A 26,412-nucleotide genomic window follows, 5' to 3' on the forward strand; every position below is an offset into this window, starting at 1 on the left:
GATCTAGGGGTTTTTATAGAAAATAACAAAACTTGTATGGTATAACTATAGCAGTCATTAATATTTAAATTATGGTTACAATTTGAAAACTGGGAAAAATTTTGTTAAGTGCCAAAACTCTGGGCCAGACTCAGGAATCATTACTTCTCTTTGTATCAGTTTTCTTCTCTGTAAAGTGGGCTAACGATAGTGTATATTCCATATGGTTGCTGTGGAATTAAGTGAATACACCCACACACATACACACACACACAGGTGCTTGTCCCACAGCATAGGCTCTGCAACCATTCATTATTATGCTGTTGCTGCTGCTTTTGCAGTTCTTTCTTTGAATCAAAGAGATATTCCTGACTAGAATAAATAAATGGACTAAAATAAATACATGGTAGAGTGGCAACATAGGCAGTCAATGTGATTTTATAAATGCCTGGAACTTCCATTCTCCCCACATTCTCTTCTTTCTTCTTAAATTCGCAAGAGCATCATACACTAGAGCATGTGGTTTGGATGCCATCACCAGCATTCATTACCACAGGGAGAGACTGATAGCACCAGGGAAAGATGAGCCCACTCTTAAAAAAAGAGAACTGCTATAAAACAGAAATAAGAGCTGAAAGAGATGACCAAATAAAGTAGAATTACTGAAACAGCTGTATTTAAATTACCTTTAAGAAAATAAAAACTAACTGTAAAAGAGTAAGGAAACATATTGGTGATATGACATAGTAATGAATTTTCATAAAACAGAACCAACAGAAAATAAGAGCTGCAAGGGAGAATACGTTTAAATAGACAAATCATAAACCAAAGAGGAGAACATATGCATGAAAGACCACATTAGTGAGCTGAAGAATTAGACTGATGAACTCCCAAAAATACCTTAGAAAGTTTAAGAAATAAATGAATTAAATAAAATTATGCTGAGACATGAAAATTGTAAGTATCAATATCCCAGATAATAGGAGTCCCAGAAGGAAAGAGAAACAAATGGAATGGAGAAAATATCACTGATGACATATTCACATAATCAAAGAATGATATAAGAAAGCACATTGAGAGGATTCAGTATGCCAAACATGATACAAAAGAAAATTCTGTACTAAAAATTTGAAAAATTTGAAATAACTATGGACCAAAAACCACACTGAGGGGCAAAGAATCTTCAAGACAAACATACTGGCTATAAACGTGGAACAGAATTTTCAAATTATGAAACCTTTATTCTCAATTTAAATTGTAATTTAATGAAAAGTACAATAAAGATATTATTAGTTAAGTTCTCTTATTTTGTTTACCAAAAAGCATACCTGAAAGGAATTTTGAAGAAAGGTTGAAAATTGGAAGAATAATATAGATGACGCTGGAGGAAATATGTAAATTGAATATAATCAAAGAACCAAACAAATAGAAAAACATGCATTCACAAAAGTCCATGTAAAATTGTAGAAAATATCACTATGGTGTTGGAGAAAGAGAGAAGACAAAATAATGTGAGACCATATTACTTCTTGTCTTCATTCAGAAATTCATATTTGGATTAATTTCATAAATCAACAGGGGTAAAAATACCTCAAATATAAACCTTAACTAAAGAATTACAAAATATATTACTTTGTAGTCAGCAGCAGAAAAGCTGACATATACAACTATGTGCATAATAACATACACTTCAAAGCTGGCAAGAAAATAGAAAAAATAAAGTACAGTAAATGGAAATATGAACTAGCATCTTAGAAACAAGTCCTAAAATAACGGTAATTATGTTGAGTATAACTGGTTCAAACACAGTAATTAAAAGATGGAGATTTTAAAATCCACAAAAATAATGAGTCACCAATTTGTTGTTTACAAGAGATACATTTAAAAGTATACAGAAAACATGAAAATAGAAGTTGGAAAATATATATGCGGAGATTAAAAGTATATTTTTTAAGTTGGGTATGGAGAAAAAAGCAGGATTGTACTAGATTTATTTGTGTCCCTCCTTCAGTGCAGTGTGCCCACTTGTTCCTTTGATCTTCTCCCACTTGCTCACTGGTGAGCCCTATTTATAACCAACTTTGTCTCCTCATCTAATATCATCAAGTGCCCCTAATTCCCCAACACTGGGGCTTAGCTTTTGGTACAGCTTCCATCAGGGCTGCTTCAGTGGGCATTTAAGTAGCTCTGTCACTCTGCTTTCGTTGACTAGACTGACAGAATAAATGGATCCTCCCACCAATTCCCAATTCAGATGAGGCATTGCCCCATGAGGCATGAGATATGGCTACATCCAAGGTGTCTTGGGCCTGGTTACACATGACAGGCACACACACAGTTAACACACCATGAGGCAAAATAGAAACATGAAAAGAAGAAACAAAGGAAGTGGAAAAGTAGTCTTATTCTCCCCTGATGGATGCATTAACCTAGTCTGTATTTCCTTGTGAAAGCTTGGTGAAAGTACCATCTTGTATTTGCTCCCTCTACTTTGTGTTTTCATTTCAGTTTTCCTTATCCAAGAAATGCCTCAAATGAAGCATACATATAGTAGTACATATATTTTGCCTCAGCCCTCTTCCCTAGGAAATCAGAGCTAACACACTTGATACCACAAGAGGCCAGAATCTTATTTTGGAGTTAACTTTCCCACTTTTATATAAGAAATGAGAATCTTTGTTTATGGCTGTAATTAGGGTGGAAGTCAACCTGTGCTTTGCAGTGACCACACAACACTTATCTGTGGTCAAGTGGAATGAAGTTCATGTGAAAGTTAATACTTTGCAGGCGGAGGGGGGGGACTGCCTATTGTACTTGAATAGTAGAGTGGCAATGATAATTGTCCTGTAGAAAACCTGCTTTTGATGGCACTTGGAGCTTTGCAAAAAGAAACCCTTAGGTCCAGAAGTGTTAATTAGCAATTTAAATCATGCTGTGAAAGTTAGAGTATCTTTATGATGCTTCATTGGAAATTCTTATATTCTATAGATAATGGTCAGACCCTGCTGAACAGCAGCTTCAGGATCTAATTACAAAGGACGAAGAATAAAGTTATGAGATTTACATTATATCTAAGTTTGTTCCCTCATCAGGTAGGAGAGGGTATTCTACTCCTAGGAAAATAGCCTCTGAGTACACAAATCTGGGAAATTAAATATTCAAATCCTTTGAAATTCCCTGGCTAACAGTAACATCCATTCTCCTTTTACTGAAAATAAATAAATAAATAAATAAATAAATAAATAAATAAATAAATAAAATGAAAAGCAGATTTCTTTGTCTGCAGGCTGCATAGTGACTCCATCTGAAGTAGATACCTCACGTGACAAAGCTTGTTCTTGTCAGGATATTCAACACTTATTTTTTGGTGGTGATGACCACGGTGAGAACACAGCATCATTTTAATTTTGAATATGGCTTCTGTGGCAGAAAAAAAGAAAAGAAAAAAAAAAAGGATCTCAGGAGCCTGGGTGGCTCAGTTGGTTAAGCATCTGACTTGATTTTGGCTCAGGGCATGATCTCATGGTTCATGAGATCGAGCTCCACATTGAGCTCTGCGCTGACAGCATGGAGCCTGCTTGGGATTCTTTCTCTCCCCCTCTCTCTTACCCCTCCCCCGCTTGCTTTCTCTCTGTCTCTCAAAAATAATAAAAATAATAAAGAGTTTATTTTCCTTACCATAAATGGGGGAAAATAGTTCATTAAATATGTGTTAGAAGGAACCTGGGTAACCTGAACAGAGATGTGTCTTAAGGAGTTAGATCTGAGTAGGAATAACATGAGGCGAGACAAAGAATAATACACTGAAAAATGGACTTACTACTGGCTAAAAATTGAGTGTTCTGGCAAGGAAAGTCAGAGCTAGGCAAATATACTACTGTAATATCACCTTGAACCATGAACATAATGATTCCCTATACTAAATGAGATTGAGATGTCAGTATATCTTTAGTGTAACAATGGATTTACTATGTAATAACTGCAGTTCTATTTATTATGTTCTTATTATATCAAATTTCTACTAATTATATTCCTTGGAAAGGCCCAGAGGTCATTCCCTTTATTAGGTAATAAGGACTGCACTAGTGAGAAGATACCAACATCTTTTGAGAAGTTTGGTAATGGCCATCCTCTAGCCACAGTTAACAATGGAAGATGTTTCCCTGAACCGAGCTTCCTAATTTCAACATGGATAATAGCATTACAGAATGGCAGTGTTCATATTATGACACTTTTTACCTTAAGTTGTAAGAATGTTTTAATTCCTCATATGCAGGATGGCTGAGGAGGCTACTAGCACTGTGTCTGGACTCTCAAGACAATATATTGACATTTAGTAGTTCATAATATTCCAGGAGGCATAGATAGGCAGCCAAGTAGAAGGTTGTTTAATCAATATAATCAAAATAAAATTGAAAGTCAATGAGAAGGTAAATATGTCAGCTACCACCATGAAAAATAACAACTCATTATCCTGTTTATACAAGTAATGTAGTTTTCAAAACCAGAACCCAGTGACTGAAGACGAGGCAAATCATCTTAAGGAAAGATACTGTAATGCCACTATAAATATTTATAGAAAATATTCCTCTGATTTTGCCATAAAGGAACCTGTGGCAATTTTTTCAGACGCTATGCAATTGAGACAGGTAAATATACAGAATTTCAAGAAAGGGAAACAGGGCATCTGTGCTAACATGAATACCAGGTAAACCACAGAAGTTATAAATGGAAATTCCCAACTGTGCAAATGAAATACATAGCCCGGGAACATATGAATAATCAAGCAATGGATCCACATTTACATTCAAAGTATTTGCCTAATATAGAGCTTTGGGATTTAGGAATCACATCGGCAACAAAAGGCAAGGGTTTGGGCTCGTGCAAAGTGAGAAGGAAAGGAACAGAGAATACAAACTCATTTCTATTCCCATGTAAAACCAAAAACACAGGCTCAGTAAAAGGACAGTGGGGGGGGGGGGGGGCGGGGAATCTGCATTTCTAGCAAAAGGAGACACATACATATAAAAACATGTCTGCTTTGCTTGGGTTCTAGATAGAGGTTTGTTTTTTTGTTTTGTTTTGTTTTGCTTTGTTTTAATATAAGAATTTGTAAATACCGGCCTATACTTATAATGATATGGGGTTTGAGATTATTTGTTGGTAAAACCCACTGAAACCAAACTAGGAACATTAATTTAAAAAAAATTTAATGGGATTTTTGTTGTTGTTGTTAAGTGGGAACTATTTGGAGTACTTGGCAGAACCAAAAACCAATCTCTATGAAGTAAAAAATCCTCAACCCAGCCTCATAGGATACTCCCAGCTCAGCCAATCATCAATTCACATGTAAAAACTCATCAAATGAGTAAGTAAGAGACAAGAGACACAACAGTGGGGTTTAAAGGCAAACCTACCTAGGACCATAGATGCAAAAAAACCCTAAAGACAGATATAAATTAGAAAATTCTATCAAGGGTGCCTGGGTGGCTCAGTCAGTCCAACTACTGATTTCAGCTCAGGTCATGATCTCATAGTTGCTGAGATCGAGCTTCCTGTTGACGCCGCACTGACAGTAGGGAGCCTGCTTGGGATTCTCTCTCTCTACCCCTCTCTCGGCCTCTCCCCCACTCGAACTCACTCTCTCTCTCTCTCTCTCTCTCTCAAATAAATAAATAAATAATAAATAAATAAATAAAAAGGAAGAAAGAAAAAGAAAGAAAAGAAAAGAAAACTCTACCGATGTAACAGATTAGAGGATAAAAACACTAATTACCTCAATTACTAAAAAAAAAAAGAAAAAAGAAAAACAAACACATAATGCCTACTGCCATTCATAAGCTTTTCTCTATATGTTTCATCTACTAAACAGCAGTTACCAGTATCTCACAGCAAATACCATTCTTTATGGCTGAAATATTGGGACCATTTCTTTAAATCAGAAACTAGATAAATCCTGATACTTAATGATAAAAATTATTTTCAAAAAAAGTTGAATTATTCAGTTGGTAGTAAAGGAAAAGAACTCATTCTGACAATAAAATGTTAAAACAATATTATTTATTCACTCATGTAAACATATTTGCTACTTAGTATATCCTTCACTGACATAGAGTCCAGCATATATAATTTATTCCTTATAGCAAATATTTTAAAATAACTTGGCATTTTATGTAATTTCTAAAATTATATTTTTGTTTCACCTTCAACCTAAATAATTGTCAGTAGTTATGATCCTGTTATATACTTCTGTGATTTATATAATCAATTATAGTATTATCCATCAGACATGGATATGCTAATTATATTAGCGCATAACTGTCTGTTTTTCCCAATTGTTGTTCAAAATAATGTGTGGGCAGAATACAAATATTTATGTCTGCACACAGGAAAAATATTCCATTATCATAGTCTCTTTGTACTCTAGCTCAGCTCTTTTAGGCAATGCATATTATATTAATCACTTTCTACTGAAAATTCTATAAATTAGTTGCTTGAGCCTTAATTCATGTATTTCTATTTTATTTTAATCACTAGGATATAACATCAATTATAGCAACACATACACATTTTAGAAAGAAACTATTCACTCTTTTCTGGTATAATAGTAATATTACACTTTGTCATTAGAAATAAAATGTAAAACTATAATACATGGGTTCTAGGTTGAATGAAACTATGTTTAAAGAAGCAGGAAAAGAAAAATCTGTCTCTGATTCAGATATGAATTTGATCCAAATACTATTTTTAACTTGGCTGATTCATATTCAGAAAGATTTTCTCTGGAGCTAGTTTTTACATAGAAGTCAGCCCATAAAATCCATATACAATATGATAGGAACTATGTACTATATCTCACCATTGAACTCAAAGAAAAATATCTCTACAAAATTCTGGTTTAATAAAAAAGAAATGTTTTCACTGATTGAATTTTGAATTTATTTTGAGCATTATTTCCCAGAGAGAAAGCAGTTCAGAATAAATATTTAGATACAAGTTAACTGAAAATTATAAAAGTACTTAATGATTCTTATTTGATGTCATGCCTATTTTCATTTAATAATTTTCATGTAATTGAAATGTACTTCATTGTTTAGGCTGTAGACTTGATTGAGATATTATCTGGGTTACTTGCAAAACAAAATTATAATTAAAATTATGTGTTTTCCTTAAGTAATTAGGAAAAAAGAAAAGTTTGGGTTGTGAAGTAAAAAGAATAAGTAAAATATTTGTACATATATGAAAAGAAATAACCTGAAGTTAAATTAACAAACTCGGGGTAAAAAATAAAAAGGAAACCTTTGTTTCCCTAATATTAACAACTCTCCTTTAATTCTGCTTTATGTACGAGTGACAACGATTTTAAAAATAGGATATTAAAACAAAAAGAAGTTATCAGCCTCCGTCCCCTGATTCAGGTCCTATTTTTCAGGATTAACTATTTTTAAAGTTTTCAGTTTTTAGTTATTTGATGATTAATTGCACAGCTTTGAATCATGCACATCTTTTCCTTTATTTCTTAATTTTAAAATTATTTAGATAAAATGCTTTTTAAGTTACCACAAAAAAATACACAGAATACACTAAATTTCTCTACCTCTCACATCTGCATAGACTTTTGGTTTGTGTTACTTTGGTTATGATTATTACATTGTCAGGTTTTACAACACTGGCACTCTTTCCATACTTCTAATTAAGCCTTCTGTGCTTTTACCTGCTTAATACTGGAAACTTAACTCACCACAGCAAAATGTGCACAATTATAATAATGCAGTACTGTATTAAGTACTGTGAATAATCCAAAAGAGAATAGATAAATCTATGTCTCAAATATCCACTGCTCAGTGGTGAGCCTTCCATTCATGCAATATACTAAAAGGTAGACAGGGATTCCGTGTTGTCAGATCAGAGTGAATAAGGAGCAGCACAAAAAAGGGTAGAGCCCTGAGGGAGCGGGAGCAGGAGCCCTCATGGGGACATGAGAGAGCCTGCTGGGGTCAGGAAGAGACTCAGGGCACCCTGGAAAGGGCGGGCAGATGAAAGCCCAAGAAGCCCCAAAGACCGGAGGGTGCAGGACTGGACAGGCCAGTGTTCCCATTGCAAGTCCACATGCTTTAATGAACACTCAAAAGCTGAAGGCATTATGCCTCTATTCTCAATAAAACCACACAAGGCAGCTAGAAAACCTAGAGGTTCGTCTTTTGGCTAAAATTATATGCAGCGTGTATGGAAACATCAGCTACCTATCACCTAACCGGAAGCCTGGGTGCAGCTGCTGATCTTTCCTTTTACCAAGAAAACGAAAGGCATGAACACCTCACTCACTGCAACATCCCAAGACATGAGGTCTACAGTCCAGCAATAGTAACAGGGTTCCTGGTGGAAAGGGGCACACTGGAGGCTGAGGTTGTACTTGACTGGGGGTTAAGCCGCAGGGCCGGCTAAGGCCAGGCCTGGAAAGGTGTGCATGCCCCTGGAGGCTGGCTATGTCCTGGGTGACATTCTTAGTGACAGAAGGTTTGAACAGGGGTAGCCAGTCCTCGGAGCTGCGGATCAATTGCGGAGCCAGCAGGACCCATGTCCCTGACCCAGGGAAAAGGTGTCAAGCCACCTCCACTCCCCTGAACTTGAGCACTCGGTCCTTCCCAGAATGCCTTTTGTTTCCTGCCCCCCCCACCCCTCCCCGGCAGGGCAGAGAGGAGCTATGACTGGCTGGCGGCCCACCGGGCGAGGGGAGCAACCATCTGCTTATAACCTGGGAAAAGCTCAGGATGCGATGTCCATTCACCCACACCGTAACTGGCAACATCGCCTACCTTATTGTGGAAATGCAGTTTCCAAATCACCCGGCTAAAGGTCATCATGGGCGCGTTTCACAGGCGACGTTGAGTTAGTGAGGCCACTCTTGCCCCCTCTTGTGGAGTGACGTCCCTCCAACTGTGACACCTAGTCTGTCATGGTCATCCGGGGATCTAAGCTCAGAGCCTCAGGGGAAGGAGGTCCGGCTGCACCTGGGGCCCACTTGGCTTCCCTGGACAGTCCTGGGCTTGTCCCCATCCACAGCAGGCCCCCGGAATGGCTGCCGCGGCTAGCACCGCCAAGAAGCGCTGAACCGACGCCAGACCTACAGCCTCGCCGAGAGCTATGGCGGCGGCCACGCCACCTTTCCCATCCTTCACGGACTCCCTTCAGGACTTTCGGCTGCAGGCTGGGGCCGGCCTACTTTTTGAATAATCCCGCCTCCAGAAAAGCTCCCGGGATCCTGGTGGGTTTGGAGGAAGCAAGGTCAGTAGGACTGCTGAGTGCCCCAGAGATTTTTGGGGATCTGGGTATTGAGTGGCACCCAGGGAGAGCTGCTGTAGAACAAAGAGGACTTTCTCTGCGAACCAAAACATTTCCTGGCAGTGTACAGGCAGCAAATCCCCAGCTCAGCCACATTCACCTCTCGCGTCTCGCCGCAGACCCCAAGGAGAGACCAAAGAGAGTCCTCCAGGGAACTGGACACCTTAGTGTGGGCGTGGCATTGGCTGTGGGTGGTGTTACCCCTGGGGCGTGAGACGTGTCTCTGCTGTGGTCCCCACCTTGCTTCATAGGCACTGGTGGAAAACAGCCTGCCCCCAGGAGATGGCTCCACCTTCTCAAAAGGAGGAGGAGACAGCCTTGCTGAGCTGTGAGACACCTTGAGGTCTTTCTCCCTTTTCTTGAAGGATCACAGCTAACTAGTTCTCAGGTAACTAGCTCTATTGTGTAGTCCTATAGAATCCCAGAAGTCTGAGAGCCTTCCACCACTTCTTTGGTGTCTATGCCCTTTAGTCAAAGCTACAATGTTTCCACTTGTGTAATCCTATAATCTCTTTATCCAGTGATAGTCCTTAGTCAAATGCACCTCAAAATTCTTCAGCCTCTGCCCATCATCCAGTTCCATAGCTGCTTTCATATTTTTAGGTATTTGTTATAGCAGAACCCCATTTCTCTATGTCAAAGTCTGCTTTAGTCTGCCTGGGCTGCTTTAACAAATACCAGAAACTGGGTGGCAAAACAACAAACATGTATTTTTCACAATTCTGGAGGCTGAAGTCTGACATCAAGGTGCCAGAAGGGTTGGTTTTTCTTGAGGCCTCTCTCCTTGGCTGATACATGGCTACCATCTTGCTGTGTCCTCACATGGCCTTCTCTCTGTCCAAAACTATAATTTTATTTTAACTTGGAAAGTGTTCATTTACTATTTTCCAGTGTTATTGATGAAAATTATTACATTAGTATAATTCTTTACTTTTTGCTTGATTTTATCTCTGGTGTCTGAGACGATTCTGTCTTCATTTTTGCGCCTCTGATACTTTGCCATAATGTAACTATGAGTCTTTAATCGTTCATCCTATTTAGCAGGCAGTGAGTCCCATTAATGTAAATATCTGTGTTCTCTACAGCTCAGTGAAAATCTTATTAAAGTGTTTCATCAAATCTAAAGGTGCCATTAACTGTAAGTCTTACTATATTTTGTGTACTATTAAGAAAGAGAAAATACTGCCAAATAAACTGATACAAACTAGTGATTGTAGGATGCATCCTAACTTCTGAGCTCTTAAAAATGTGAAAACAAATGTGAGTTCCAGCATCAGTGAAAATGGTCTTCACTTTTGTATCTGTTCTCCTTGTTTCTTCAGTTAACATGGACAGCCAGCTTTTCTTTAATCTATCCCTATATCACTTAATTCTTTCCTGCCCCACTCTCTTTATTTATGCTTATTTCTGTGAGTATAACTTTGCATTATAATATTGACAACATACTTGTTGTACTTTTCCTGTATTGACACTTTATGAAGTGCTTTACCTTTAATACTCTTAACCCCATTATGTTCCATGTGTAAAGCAAATTCGTGGTGTATTTAAAGCTGACTTATGAAGAAAAAAACTGAAAAGTATTAGGAAAAGTATACAAAGGATTAAATTCATCTTAGGCAATTTTTTAAAAAGTACTAAAAAGCAGAAATAAAGATTGATGAGATGTACAAATATCCGAGTATATGAAAAGACACTGTACATCATTAATCATCAGGGACATGCAAATCAAAACTGCAATGAGATATCACCTCACATGTGTTAGGATGGTTATTATAGAAAACAGAACAGAATAACAATAACAACAAAAACCCAAAGCTAACAGGTGTTGGTTATGGATATGGAGAATTTGGAAACCTTACACAGTGTTGATGGGGATATAAAATGGTACAGCTGCTATGGGAAAAAGTATGAAGTTTCCTTAAAAATTAAAACTAGGACTACCATATACCTCAGCAATCCCATTCTGAGTATATATCCAGAAGAACTAAAATTAGAATCTCAGAGATTTCTGCACTGCCATGTTCAGCATTATTCACAGTGGCCAAGAAACAAATGTCCATCAGTGGATGGATGAATAAGGAAAATGTAGTAAATCCATACTGTAGAATATTATTCACCTTTAAAAAAAGGAAATGCTGCCATATAAGACAACATGGATGAATCTGCAGGACTATGCTAAATGCAATAAACCAGACACGGCAGTATAAATACAGAATGATTCCATTTTTAGAAGGTACCTATAGAGAAGTCAGACTCAGAGAAAAGAATGGTATTTGCCTGGAGCTGGGAGAAGGAGAAGTCGTTCAACAGGTAAAAAGTTTCAGTTATGCAAGATAAGTTCTGGAGATCAGCTGTACAACATTGGGCCTAGAGTTAACAATAATGTATTGTTCACTAAAAAATTTGTCAGAAGGGTTGATCTTATGTTAAATGTTTTACAACATCAACAGTAATAATAAAAGTAGTTAAACAATGGGGAGAAAAGGAACTAGCCTCTTTTCATCTTGGAGCAAGTAGGGGGAAGTTCTTTAAAGAGTAAGCCATTTGGTGAATCCGGTGGGGTGCGATGTCTCAAGCAGTGTTGTTATTCACATAATGTCCACAGCTATTAAAAGTGTATTTTAGGGGCGCCTGGGTGGCGCAGTCGGTTAAGCGTCCGACTTCAGCCAGGTCACGATCTCGCGGTCCGTGAGTTCGAGCCCCGCGTCAGGCTCTGGGCTGATGGCTCGGAGCCTGGAGCCTGTTTCCGATTCTGTGTCTCCCTCTCTCTCTGCCCCTCCCCCGTTCATGCTCTGTCTCTCTCTGTCCCAAAAATAAAAAAAATTAAAAAAAAAAAAAGTTGAAAAAAAAAAGTGTATTTTGTTTACATTTTCAGCATTATACATTTTTAAGACAAAAAATATTAAAAATAAAACAGAAAATTCTCAAACAGCAATTTTTGTAGTATTTAAATTTTGTGTTATTGCCTATTTTATCCCTGTGATGCATTCAACATTTTATTATTGATTTGTAGGATTTTTTATATTAAAAGTACTTACTTGTTTATCAAAAAAAAAAAAAAAAAAAAGAAAGAAGAAGAAAAGTTACAAATTAATCTTCCTTAAAATAAATACATTGAAAAACAACAACAACACATGACCAAATGTATGAAAAACTAAACTGAAATGCAAAGCCCAATATGAAATGATAGATTTATATCTGGAAAATTCAACAAAGAATTGATATTCAGAGTGTACAAAATATATATTTTTCAAATAGTTTCTACTACCTACAAACCAATAGAAAACTAGTTAAATTGTATGACTAAAAAAATTCATATTTGTTGACATTAAAGATGCAGAAAATTGCTCATCTAGTTAGGTATTCTAAAACAGGAAAGTAGAAGTGGTGCTGATTTAATTTTCATACTATGATTACACACGCGCGCACACACACACACACACACACACACACACACACAAAGTCTAATAATACCAAAAATGGACACAATGTGGGAAAATGGCATTTCTCTTGCATTGCTGATTGTAAGGTTACCTGGGAAAGCAATTTGGAAAATGATTTCAAACACTTATAAAATTGGAAAATGAACCAATTTTTACCAGTCATCAGGTTCTACTAGAAAAAGAAACCTACATTTGCATTAAGAACTTTAAAAAGGTATCCATTCCAATAGTCAATGTGTTATCTGTTAATTATTTTTCTGTTCTTAAATTTTTGAGATTTGACAATATTTCTCCCCTCTAGGCCTAAAAGATATAACACAGGTTTCATAATATTTGCTATACTAAGTAAATTTGCTATGAGTTCTCTTTGACTTAGTCTGTTATAAGGCTCTACTTGTTATCAATAAGACTGGTAAACTTCACAGTTATTTTTAATTCCAACTATAAATTGACACTAGTTACAGAAATTTCTATCTTTAATTACCTGTAAGGAAAAGAATAAATAATTTTATAGGTAATTCATTCTGGAAACAGGTATATTTTCTTATTACACCTATTTTTTCAGCTCAAGAGAAAATAAGGTTATAGCTCTTATTATCCTGCAGAACTAGACTCAGACTTGTCTCGAAGTCCATTTGCCCTTTTAGAGTTAAGCAAACTGCAATAAATGCGTGTTCATTCAGGTAGAAATGAATATTTTTGCTTCTAGCTAACATTGCTTCAAGCTATTGCTGAAAGTAAGAAACATAACTATGTATGACAATTCTCTAATTTCTTAAATTATCACACCCTGATTGTATTTACATTTCAAAAGTAGTTAAATTTATTGACTATCTTGTCTGGTTGAACTGATGATCTTTTTTTAAATATATTTTATATAATATGGAACTATCCATTAATGATTCTTGTCAAATTTCATCTATAAAATCATCTGTACCTCAAATATAAGATCCTTGATTATCTTTCAAACTGTCATAAGTATAAAGTTACTCAGGCTTTCTACTTCTTCTTGGTCCAATTTGGATAATTTATGATCCCTTGGAAAATTTCTTGTTTACAATGCTTTTTTAAATGCATTGGCATAAATTCAATAGAATCATAGATTATAAATAGTATAATTTCAGCCTGGCTCTAACCTTTTCATTGATTAGCTTGTTTATATTCTCTTTGATAATGAAAATTCGTTTTTTATACATTTCCAAAAAATACCTTTTAATATTGAATACATTATATATTTTAAGATATTTCTTAGGACTTTAGACAATATTTAACACCCAGTGAGAAAACATTCCACTTTACCAACAAATAAAAAAGAGCTAATGAAAATCATTTCGATTTCAATGTTCATGATTTCTCACATCTGTCAAATTTCTTGTCTAATCCATGGTAGTACCTGCTCATTTGATGAATTTTTGGGTTTTTTTTTAATCATCTTACTTGGTATTTTCCTTCGGATCTCCGAAATGTTTTTGGGCACTAGATGGAAAAGCTATGTATGCCTCTTCTGTGTGTCTTCTGGCTTTTTTTTTTAATAGAAAATAAGATTGGGAGATTGCATTTTTTGCATGGGGTCCTTTGTTGTCTACTAATTTGGATGTAGATGCTCCATTTATCCTCCACAATAGCAGGCTATGTGAGACATTGTTCTTTCTTCAACCCCATCTCACATAGTCATTTCTCCTCTGTCTGGTACGTATATCTAGTACTACTGTCAGGGATGAGGCAGGTGGGGAGGTAGAATATGCAGGATTTGATTCCCCAGGAATCATACTACATACACTTTACAATTGCTAATCTTGAGAACTTTTCTCTTTCTTGTATCTATACCTACTTATGAAAAGGACTATTGGTGCCTCTGGCACATACTGCTAGATATCAATCCAATATCCATTCTAGTCTTCTTCATTAATAATAGAAACTATAAAAACTTCAATTTAGTTTGGAAAGGCAATGTGTAAAGCTAAACAAAGAAAATGAAAACTATATATCACAGACTTTCTTTTGAGAGAGATTGCCAAAAGACAAATTTTGGCCAAAGAGCCATACAGAAATGAGAAAGCCTGTTTAAAATAAGGTCGAGTAGTACAGGCTTCTCTCCTTTTTCACTTTTCTCTTTCAAATTGCTTATGACATGCTTTTGATTACTGAAAGTAGAGGTACGTTCCTGAGCCTATAAGGAAAACACTCAACACTAATAACAATTGAACAGAAAAAAACTAAGAAGCCCACAACATTAATGAAACCTGGAATCCTGAAATTCTTATCTTGGGAGGAAAAAATATAAAAACATCCTCATTTGTTTAAGCCATTACTATTTCAAGTTTTCTTTGAGTCATAATCAAACTGAATTACAAACTGTGTAGTTCTATACATTTTTCTTTTAAAAATGGTTTTATTAAAAGTTTAATACACAAATTAAACTTCACATAGTTAAAATGTGCAATTTAATTTTTAGTACATACTAAACCATCACTACAGTTAAGATAATAGGCATATCCAACACCCCCAAAAGTTTGTTTACATTTGTATTACCACTTACCTCTTTAAGGTCCCCATCACAAGATGACCACTGATCTTTATGTCATTATATTTTAGTGTAGAATTTTGCTTTCTGAAGGCATTTCACAATGTCACATTCTCATATGCAATGTATCAAAGGTTGAATTACTTCACATCCTAGCCAATACTTGCCATAGTGAGCCTTTTAAAATTTATACATTCTAGGGGCGCCTGGGTGGCGCAGTCGGTTAAGCGTCCGACTTCAGCCAGGTCACGATCTCGCGGTCCGTGAGTTCGAGCCCCGCGTCAGGCTCTGGGCTGATGGCTCGGAGCCTGGAGCCTGTTTCCGATTCTGTGTCTCCCTCTCTCTCTGCCCCTCCCCCGTTCATGCTCTGTCTCTCTCTGTCCCAAAAATAAATAAAAAACGTTGAAAAAAAAAAATAAAATTTATACATTCTAATTGGAATATAGTATTATATCATTAATGGAGTTAATGGATTTAATTTCAATTGGAATTAATACATTTATACTTGAAATACATTTAATTTGTAGTTTCCTTTTTTAAAAAAATTTATTGTCAAGTTAGCTAACACACAGTGTATACAGTGTAGTTTTGGCTTTGGGAGTAAATTCCTATGATTCATCACTTACATACAACTCCCAGCGCTCATCCCAACAAGTGGCCTCCTCAATGCCTATCACCCATTTTCCCTCATTTTCCCTACGCCCCCCCCCCAGTGTCTCACTCCCATCAACCCTCAGCTTGTTGTCTGTATTTAAGAGTCTCTTATGGTTTGCCTCTCTCTGTTGGTAACTTATTATTCATTCCCTTCCCCTACAGCCTTCTGTCAAGTTTCTCAAATTCCACATATGAGTGAAAACAAATGATACATGTCTTTCTCTGACTGACTTATTTCACTTAGCATACTACCCTCCAGCTGCATCCACTTTGTTGCAAATGGCAAGATTTCATTCTTTTTCACCTCCAAGTAGTATCCCATTGTATACACATACCTCATCTTCTTTGTCCATTCATCAGTTGATAGACATTTGGGCTCTTTCCATAATTTGGCTATCATTGATAGTGCTGCTATAAATATTGGGGTACATATGCCCCTATGAATCAGCACTCCTGTATCCTTTGGATAGATTTCTAGGAACCTCCACAGTTTTCCAGAGTGGTTGCACCAGTGTGCATTCCCACAAACAGTGCAATAGGGTGACCCTTTCTCCACATCCTCACCAACATCTGTTGTTTCATGAGTTGTTTATTTTAGCCACTCTGACTAGTCTGAAGTTGTATCTCAGGGTGGTTTTGATTTGTATTTCCCTGATGATGAACGATGTTGATCATCTTTTCATTTGTCTGTTGGCCATCTGGATGTCTTCTTTGGAAAAATGTCTGTTCATGCATTGTGCCCATTTCTTCACTGGATTATTTGTCTTTCAGGTATTGAGTTTGATAAGTTCTTTATAGATTTTTGATACTAATCCTTTATCCAATATGTCATTTGCAAATATCTTCTCCCATTCTGTTAGTTGCCTTTTAGTTTTGTTGATTGTTTCTGTTACTTTGTAGAAGCTTTTTATCTTGATGACATCCCTATAGTTCATTTTTGCCTTTATTTCCCTTGCCTCCAGGGACATGCCAAGTAAGAAGTTGCTGCAGCCTAAGTCAAAGAGATTGCTGCCTATTGTTTCCTCTAGGATTTTGATGGTTTCCTGTCTCACACTTAGGTCTTTCCTTTATTTTTGAATTTATTTTTGTGTATGGTGTAAGAAAGTGGTCCAGTTTCATTCTTCTGAATGTTGCTGTCCAGTTCTCCCAGCACCATTTGCTAAAAAAACTGTGTTTTTTTTTTCTTTTCCCCATTGAATACTCTTTCCTGCTTTGTTGAAGATTATTTTTTTCTTTTCCCCATTGAATACTCTTTCCTGCTTTGTTGAAGATTATTTGTGGGTCCATTTCTGGGTTCTCTATTCTATTCCATTGGTCTATGTGTCAGTTTTAGTGCCAATACCATACTGTCTTGATAATTACATCTTTGTAATATATGCTAAAGTCCTATTTTATGATGCCTCCAGGCTTGGTTTTCTTTTTCAACATTACTTTGGCTATTCAGGTTCTTTTGTGGTTCCATACAAATTTTACATTGTTTGTTCTAGCTCTGTTAAGAATTCTGGTGCTATTTTGACTGGGATTGCATTGAACGTGTAGATTGCTTTGGATGTTATTGACTTTTTAACAATATTTGTACTCCCAGTTCATGAGCATGGAAAATTTTTCCATTTCTTTGTATCTTCTTCAATTTCTTTCATAAGCTTTCTATAGTTTTCAGCTTACAGAACTTTTACCTCTTTGGTTAAGTTTATTCCTAGGTATTTTATCATTCTTGGTGCAATTGTAAGTGGGGTAAATTCCTTGATATCTATTCCTGTTGCTTCATTATCTGTGTAAAGAAATGCAACCAATTTCTGTACGTTGATTTTATATCCAGAGGCTTTGCTGAATTCATGTATCAGTTCTAGCAGTTTTTCCATGTAGAGTATCATGTAATCTGCAAAAAGTGAAAGTTTGACTTCTTCTTTGCCAATTTGGATGCCTTTTATTTCATTTTATTGTCTAATTGCTGGGACTAGGACTTCCAACACTGTTAAACAACAATGGTGAGAGTGGACATCCTTGTCGTGTTCCTTATCTCAGGGGAAAAGATCTCAGTTTTTCCCCATTGAGGATTATATTACCTGTGGGATTTTCATATGTGGCTTTTATGATGTTAAGGTATTTTCTTTCTATCCCAACTTTCTTAATGGTTTTTATTAAGAAAGAATTCATTATTTGTCAAATGATTTTTCTGCACCTATTGATAGGATTGTATGGTTCTTATCCTTTGTTCTATTAATGTGATGTATCACATTGGTTGATTTGTGATAATTGAGCCAGCCCTGCAGCCCAGGAATGAATCCCACATGATCGTGGTGAATAATTCTTTTAATATACTGTTGAATTTGATTTGATAGTATCTTGTTGAGAATTTTTACATCCTTGTTCATCAGGGATATTGGCCTGTAATTCTTCTTTTTAGTGGGTCTCTGTCTGGTTTGGGAATCAAGATAATGCTGGCTTCATAGTGAGTCTAGAAGCTTTCTTTCCATGACTATTTTTTGGAACAGCTTGAGAAGGATAGGTTTTAGCTCTGCTTTAAATGTCTGGTAGAAGTGCCCTGGGAAGCCATCTGGCCCAGGACTCTTATTTGTTGGGAAATTTTTGATAACTGATTCAATTTCTTCACTGGTTATGGGTCTGTCCAAATTTCCTATTTCTTCCCTTTTGAGTCTTGATAGTGTCTAGGAATTTGTCCATTTCCTCCAGGTTGTACAGTTTGTCGGCATATGATTTTTAATAGTGTTCCTCGATAATTGTATTTCTGTGATGTTGGCTATGATCTGTCCTCTTTCATTCATGATTTTTATTCATTTGGGTCCTCTTTTATTTTTGAGAAGTCCGGATAGAGGTTTATCAATGTTGTTTATTTTTTTCAAAAAAACAGCTGTTTCAATCAAAATGAATGAAATCTTGCCATCTGCAACTACATGGATGGAACTGGAGGGTATTATGCTAAGTTAAATTAGTCAGAGAAAGACAAAAATTATATGCCTGCACTCATATGAGGACCTTAAGAGACAAAACAGATGAACATAAGGGAAGGGAAACAAAAATAATATAAAATCAGGGAGGGGGACAAAACAGAAGAGACTCATAATATGGTGAACAAACTGAGGGTTACGGGAGGGGTTGTTGGAGGGAGGATGGGCTAAATGGGAAAGGGGCACTAAGGAATCTACTCCTAAAATCATTGTTGCACTATATGCTAACTAATTTGGATGTAAATTAAAAAATAAATTAATTAAAAAATAAACCCAGCTGTTAGATTCATTGATCTGTTCTACTATATATTTTTTTGGATTCTATATTGTTTACTTCTGCTCTAATCTTTATTATTTCTCCTCTAGTGCCGTCTTTAGGGTTTCTTTGTTGTTCTGCTTCTAGTTCCTTTAGGTGTGAGATAAATTTCTGTATTTGGGACCTTTCTTGCTTCTTGAGATAGGCCTGGATCGCATATTTTCCTCTTAGGACTGCCTTTGCTGCATCCCAAAGGGTTTGGAGTATCGTATTTTCATTTTCATTTGACTTCATATATTTTTTCATTTATTTAATTTCCTGGTGGACCCATTCATTCTGTAGTATGATTTTTTTTTAACCTCCATATATTTGGAGGCTTCCCAATTTTTTTTCTTGTGGTTGATTTCTAGTTTTCTAAAGTTATGATTTGAAAATATGCATAGTATGATCTCAGTCCTTTTATATTTGTTGAGGACTTTTTCATAAACCAGGATATGATCTATTTTGAAGAATGTTCCATGTGCACTTGAAAAGAATGTGTATTCTGCTTTTGGATTAAAAGTTCTGAATATATCAATTAAGTCCATCCAGTCCAATGTGTCACTGAGACATACTGTTTCCTTGTTGATTTTCTGCCTAGATGATGTGTCAATTGCTGTTAAGTGGAGTTTAAAGTTCCCTGCAATCACAGACTTGTTATCTATACATTTACTTATGTTTGTGATTGATTTATATACTTGGGTTCTTCCACATTGAGGACACAAACATTTACAATTGTTAGCTCTTCCTGATGGATAGACCCATTAATTATGATATAATGCCCTTTCATCTCTTTCATCTCTTGTTAGTCTTTGTTTTAAAATCTATTTTGTTTGGGGGCGCCTGGATGGCTCAGTTGGTTAAGCATCTGACTTTGGTTCAGGTCATGTTCTCACGGTTTGTGGGTTCCAGCCCCGCATTGGGGTCTGTGCTGACAGCTCAATCAGAGCCTGGAATCTGTTTCAGATTCTGTGTCTCCTTCTCTCTCTGCCCCTCCCCCACTCATGCTCTGTCTCTCTCTCTCAAAAATAAACATAAAAAAAATTTTGTTTAATCTATTTTGTCTGATATAAATATGGCTACATCAGCTTTCTTATGATATCCAGTAGCATGATAGGTGGTTCTCCATCCCCTCAGTTTCAATTTGCAGGTGTCTTCTGATCTAAAACAAGTCTCTAGTAGGCCACATATAGATGGATCGTGTTTTTGTTTTACCCATTCTGATACCCTATGTCTTTTGATTAGGTCATTTAGTCCATTTACATTCAGAGTAATTTTGAAAGATAAGAATTTAGAGTCACTGTGTTATCTGGTCCTTTGTAGTCTTGGCTGTTTTCCACTCACAGAGTTCCTCTTAGGATCTTCTGCAAGACTGGTGTAGTGGTCATTAACTCCTTCAGTTTTTGTTTGTCTGGGAAAGCTTTTATCTCTCTTTATATTCTGGATGACATCTTGCTGGATAAAGGATTCTTGACTGTATGGGTTTTTTTGTTTGTTTTTTTGTTTTTTCTATTCAGCACATTGAATTTTCCTGTCACTCCCTTCTGGCCTGCCAAGTTTCAGTGAACAGATCTGTGACTACCCTTATGTGTCTACCCTTGTATGTTGAAACCTGTTTGTCCCTGGCTGCTTTCAGAATTCTCTCTTTATCTTTGTATTTTGCCAGTTTCATTGTGATATGTCATGATGTTTACTTGTTTTTGTTGATTTTGAAGGGAGTTCTCTGTGCCTCCTGGATTGGATGCCTGCACCCTTCCTCAGATTAGAGAAGTTTTAGCTATAATCTGTTCAAAAAAACCTTCTGCTCCTTTCTCTCTTTTCTTCTTCTTCTTCTTCTTCTTCTTCTTCTTCTTCTTCTTCTTCTGGAACTCCTATTATATGGATATTATTTCATTTCATTGAATCACTTAGGTCCCTGATACTCATCTCACAGTCTAGAAATGTTCCTTCCCTCTTTTTCTCAACTTCATCATTTTCCATAATTTTGTCTTCTGTTTCACCCATTCTCTCCTCTGTTTCTTCCATCCTTGCCATCACAGCATTTAGTTTATTTTGCATTTCACTTATTTCTTAATTCACTTATTTCTTAATTCATCATGACTATTTCTTAGGTCCTTGATCTCTGCAGCAATAGATTCTCTGCTGTCTTCTATGCTTTTTCAAACCCAGCTATTAGTCTTATGACTATTATCCTAAATTCTTGTTCAGATATATTGTTTATATCTGTTTTTGAGCAGTTCTCTGGCTGTAATTTCTTCCTGGAATTGTGTTCAAGGAAAATTCTTCTGGTTCGTTATTTTGGCTAGTTTTCTGTCCTTTACACGTTTTAATAGCTTGCAGTGTGTCCTGCACCTGCGAGTACTACTATATTAAAAAGTGGTCATACACTGTCTAGGGCCTGTCACTACAGGAAGTGTTTTTAGAGTGTGTCGTGTGGACTCTGTTGTAGCGTCTTTGGTTGCTTTATTTCACTGCTCGTAGTGGTAGGTTGGAACTTCCACCAGGTGTGCTTTGATTTGTTCATTGAAGTAACCCTGGAGAAAAGGAAAAAAAAAGTGGTGATGGGGGGGAAGAAACCTTATCCTATACAAAAAGAGATATGACAGGGGTGGAAAAAAAAAGTCCAGGTAGAGAATCAAAGAAACTATAAGGCTTAATCCAAAGAGACAGAGAGAAAAAAAGAAGGATATACAGAAAAAGTATAAAAAGAATAGAGTAAAAATGCTTGATTAAACAAACAAACAACCAGAACAGAGAAAGGAACTCACAAAGATTTCCTCCTGTGTTTTCCTCTAGAAGTTTTGTAGTTTGGGCTTTACATTTAAATTTAGGATCCATTTTGATTTAAATTTTTCATGAGTTATGATGTATGATCTAAGTTAATTTTTCACTATTTGAAAATCTAATATTCCCTGAACTATTTATTGATAAGACTATCCTTTCTCCATTGAATTTCCTTTACTCCATTGTCAAAGATTAGTTGACTATATATGTGTGAATCTCTTTCTGTATTATCTATACTATCCTATTGATCAGCTAAGATTTTTACTGGGCTTGCTTGAATCTATAATCCAATTTAGGTAGAAGTCCCCTACATACCTCTTCACTGTAAACTCTAGTTCCTGTTGCCTGTTTGAATTTTTTGTTCCAATCTGATTTTAGAAAGGCTATAGGAGTCTGTTTAGATTTTTTCTTCCTGCTCCATGGACTGGAAATTTTCTCCTGGTATTAAGCCAAGGCCATTCTAGGACTTACTTTCCTTGTTTTCCTCTATCAATGAATACTATCTTTGTTATCCAATGTCCATTATCTCAACAATATTTGTTTTATATATTTTGTCTATTTTGCTGCTGCTGTTCCTTCAAGTGGGGAGGTAAATTTGGTCCTTGATACTCTATATTGATCATATATAATTTTCATTCAAGCATTTATCACTGTGATTTTATTCTTCAGTAATATGCTATCTGTTTTCCTTATTTCTGATATTTCTTGACATTTTTTGTCCACTAAGCATTCTATATCTAGCTTTCCAAAAAAACTATAGATCTTTAAAAATATTCTTCTATAAATACCACATTTTTAAATAGGCAAGGGACAGCTGAATTATGTTTTCAGCCCATCATCTTGAAATAAGTTTTAAGGTAAGATAAATAATTCAAGGCCAGAATTCAAATCTAGGCTTTTAAGTTTTCAAAGTTCAAGGAATGAATGAAAAAAAAAAAATTAATAACATTCTACTTTTGTGACTTTATTATGATTTATTATTGCCATGATTTAAAAAATTAGCAAGGTGAATAACTTTTTACTGTAACTACAAACTCAAATGTTAGCAAAGGACAGTAGTTAGAATATTTTTATTTTAGTTCCACATTTGCTACTATTTATCTCTGTGATATGGGTTGGCTCACTTAATCTCTCTAGATCTGTTTCTGCTTATGGGAATGAAATGGTCACGACATTTTTGTTCAGTAATGTCAGTTATTTTCTAGCAGGCCATAATTGACAACCATTTTATGGGTGAGTTCTACCTGGCTTTTTGTTCTTCTTCAACTCTAAGATATTTTCCTTGATAAAGCTATAGATTTGGTGTTTAAAATAGAGCTGGGACACATTCAGAGTTTATTCACATGAGGTTTATATTTTTTTCCAATTTTTCCAGCTTATCTGATCCATTACTTTTCCTTTTCAATCTTTTACTACCTTCAAAGGACTTGTTACTTAATTTTGCCTTAGAAGAATTGAACTCAACATATTACTTCTCCAAGGAGATATTTGAAGTCTTATTTCTCATTGTGGCATAAAAGATTTCTCTCTTGTTAAAGGTATTTCAAATATATGTTGGAGAAAAGTTACTTTGAAATCAAGAATATTTCCCAGTGGGCGTTTGGGTGGATCAATTGGTTAAGCATCTGACTTCAGCTCAGGTCATTATCTCATGGTTTGTGGGTTTGAGCCCTGCGTGGGGCTGTCTGCTGTCAGTGCAAAGCCAACTTTGGATCCTTGGTTTCCCTCTCTGTCTGCCCCTCCCCTTGCTCTCATGTATGCTCTCTCTCTCTCAAAAATAAATAAACATTAAAAAAAGAGTATTTCCCAGAGGTCAATGAAATTATGTCATATAGAAAGGTATTTACTTTACTTAAAGCAATATGACTTCCATTGGGAATGCATAAATCAGAGTTAGTATTATAATGGTGCACTATTATATGATCTTATAGTTTCACAAATATTAAATTAATTCTGTACTCTATAACTCAATAGGTGATTAGAAAATATACAGGGCATTAGATGACATCAAAATTATACTTCAGAAAACAGAAAAAAACCAGATATATCAAAAGTAAGTTAATAAATAGGGAGGATGAACAAGAATGGAATAAGCAAAAAAAAAAAACCTATTAAGAAGAAATGAAATTATGCTTCATTTAAAGAGCTTAGTAGTTATCACATGCAGAAGAAAAATCTGGATAAACTAAAAATCAGTGACTGTTTTTGGACTCAGAGAATTGAAATTTCAGGGGAAATTGCTATCTGGAAATATGGAGGTACTGGAACACGCTGAGAGAAATTCTCTAGATCTGCTTACTTGGAAATGAACCTAGAGCCTTAAACAGGTAAGGACACTAAAGTGGTAATTTTGATGATTGTTATAGGTTGCATACAGACAAATGCAAGTCTGAAAAATTTCTGGGGGCTTTGGTATTGAGGGGATCCATATTTTCATGTATTTTTATCTCCAAGATATATATATCTTGGAGATAAAAACGTATAAAATAGATAGATAGATAAAACTATATAAAAGATATAAAATATATCCCCACACATCTCAGGTTCCCATAGTGAAGATCAAGAAAAATCATCTTGGTTCTGGCAGGTTTCAGAAGGGAAAGGTAATCATTGTGAAATTTATCAAGGGTTATCTCCATAACAAAGGCCTATATTTCAGGTGAAAGGATTTTGCCAAAGCTTTTGGAAAGCTGGGATAAAGGCATTCCTGCCACTCCAGCCCTTTATAGCCCTCCTTTTACAACTAAAGGGGAGAAGTCATCAAGAGGCATCAGGCTCTTAGGAAATGAATTGAGAACACTGTACTTAGGGAAGAGAAATCAGTGGAAAACATGAAACAGAAGTATACCATGTATAACTACTTATGAAAGTCATAGCTTTGTTTCACAGGGTCATTTAAACACTGTGATTTAATTAGGAAATTATAGAAGTATCTCCTTCCACACACTTTTCACCACACTAACACACTAACACAATAACAGTGGGTTACAGCTGAAAAAGCTCTAAAAAAGGGATTCTTTTTGATGGGGAATGTTCATAGAAGACTAAAGCCAAGATAAATGACCAAAACGAAGACCCTGGAGGAAACTGAAGGTCTGGCTCCTACAGTACAGTGAAATCAACACAGCCCAAATCCATGACAGATGTTCATAAAACCTCCCATTTAAAGCCTATGTAACCCATTTCCTATTGCCATTATCAGAGAACAGTAGAGCTGGTCATTAAAGTAATAATAACTGGGGCGCCTGGGTGGCTCAGTCGGTTAAGCGTCTGACTTCGGCTCAGGTCATGGTCTTGCGGTTCGTGAGTTTGAGCCCCATGTTAGGCTCTGTGCTGACAGCTCAGAGCCTGGAGCCGGCTGCGGATTCTGTGTCTCCCTCTCTCTGCCCCTCCCCCACTCTCACTTTGTCTCACTCTGTCCCTCAAAAGTAAATAAATGTAAAAAAAATTAAATAAAAAAACTTTAAAAAATAATAAAGTAATAATAACACATTTTACTCAATACTATTGTGGTCTATCACAATAGAGGAAAATAGACTTCAAAATAGAACTGGGCTCAATTTTGAATACAACACATAAAAATGGAAATTTGTAGCAAAGGAGCTGTCTGGTGGATGGAAAACAACTAAAAGAAAATCTCAAGAGTATTGGAGGGGTAGGGGGTGGGGGTGTCTTTATCCAAACCTAACAGTATTCTTGTTGAAAGCAGACCAAGGTGATAAGATATCACTTGGGATATAGGAGAGGATGAGCAGTTTGGTCATTTAATCAGAGTGGGGGATTCTAGCTAAACCAACTTAGCAGGATTTTTGTAATAATGGGGCAATGGAACTCCAAAAGTTTAGGCCTAGTTGGGGAAAAAAATCAGATAATCCTTGGTTAAACTTTGGTTAAGAAAAGATTATCACTAGATATACATCATGCCCCGTTTCCAATAAAAAATTACAAGATATACTAAAATACAAGAAAATATATTGTCTGAAAGTAACAATGAAGAATAAGAACTAGATTCAGATATGGCAAAGATTTTGAAATGACTAGACTGGAAATTTAAAATAAGTAGGACTAATATGATAAATGCTCTAATGGAAAACATAGACCAGATGCAAGAACAAATAGGCATAGAGATAAAAACTCTAAGAATAAAAAAAATAGAATTCGAATACAATTGTTGAATGAAGAATGCTTTTGATGAGTTAAGTAGATTTCACATGGCTGAAGACAAAAGCAGTGAGTTTGAAAATGGTTAATTACCTTTCCAAACTAAAATTCTAAAAGATGAACCATCGAATAAAATTGAACAGAACACCTAAGAACTGTGGGACAATATCAAAAAAAATGTAACATATGTGGAATTGGAATACCAGAAGGAGAAGGAAAGAGAAAAAAATATTTGAGGTAATGACACACATCAAACGACAG

At 35.9% G+C, this 26,412-nt stretch overlaps 1 long non-coding RNA gene across 2 annotated transcripts in view; it reads right to left on the bottom strand.

The window, feature by feature from the left end:
• LOC122217744 overlaps positions 1 to 8,882 on the bottom strand; it is a 198,308-nt gene extending 189,426 nt beyond the window's left edge. For both annotated transcript variants that reach the window (XR_006201652.1, XR_006201653.1), the window contains exon 1: positions 8,796 to 8,882. This is a non-coding gene — a long non-coding RNA (uncharacterized LOC122217744). The remainder of the gene's footprint in view (positions 1 to 8,795) is intronic.
• Positions 8,883 to 26,412: the final 17,530 nt, after the last annotated feature.

Source organism: Panthera leo, chromosome B1 (genome assembly GCF_018350215.1).
Source record: "Panthera leo isolate Ple1 chromosome B1, P.leo_Ple1_pat1.1, whole genome shotgun sequence".
NCBI lineage: Eukaryota > Metazoa > Chordata > Mammalia > Carnivora > Felidae > Panthera > Panthera leo.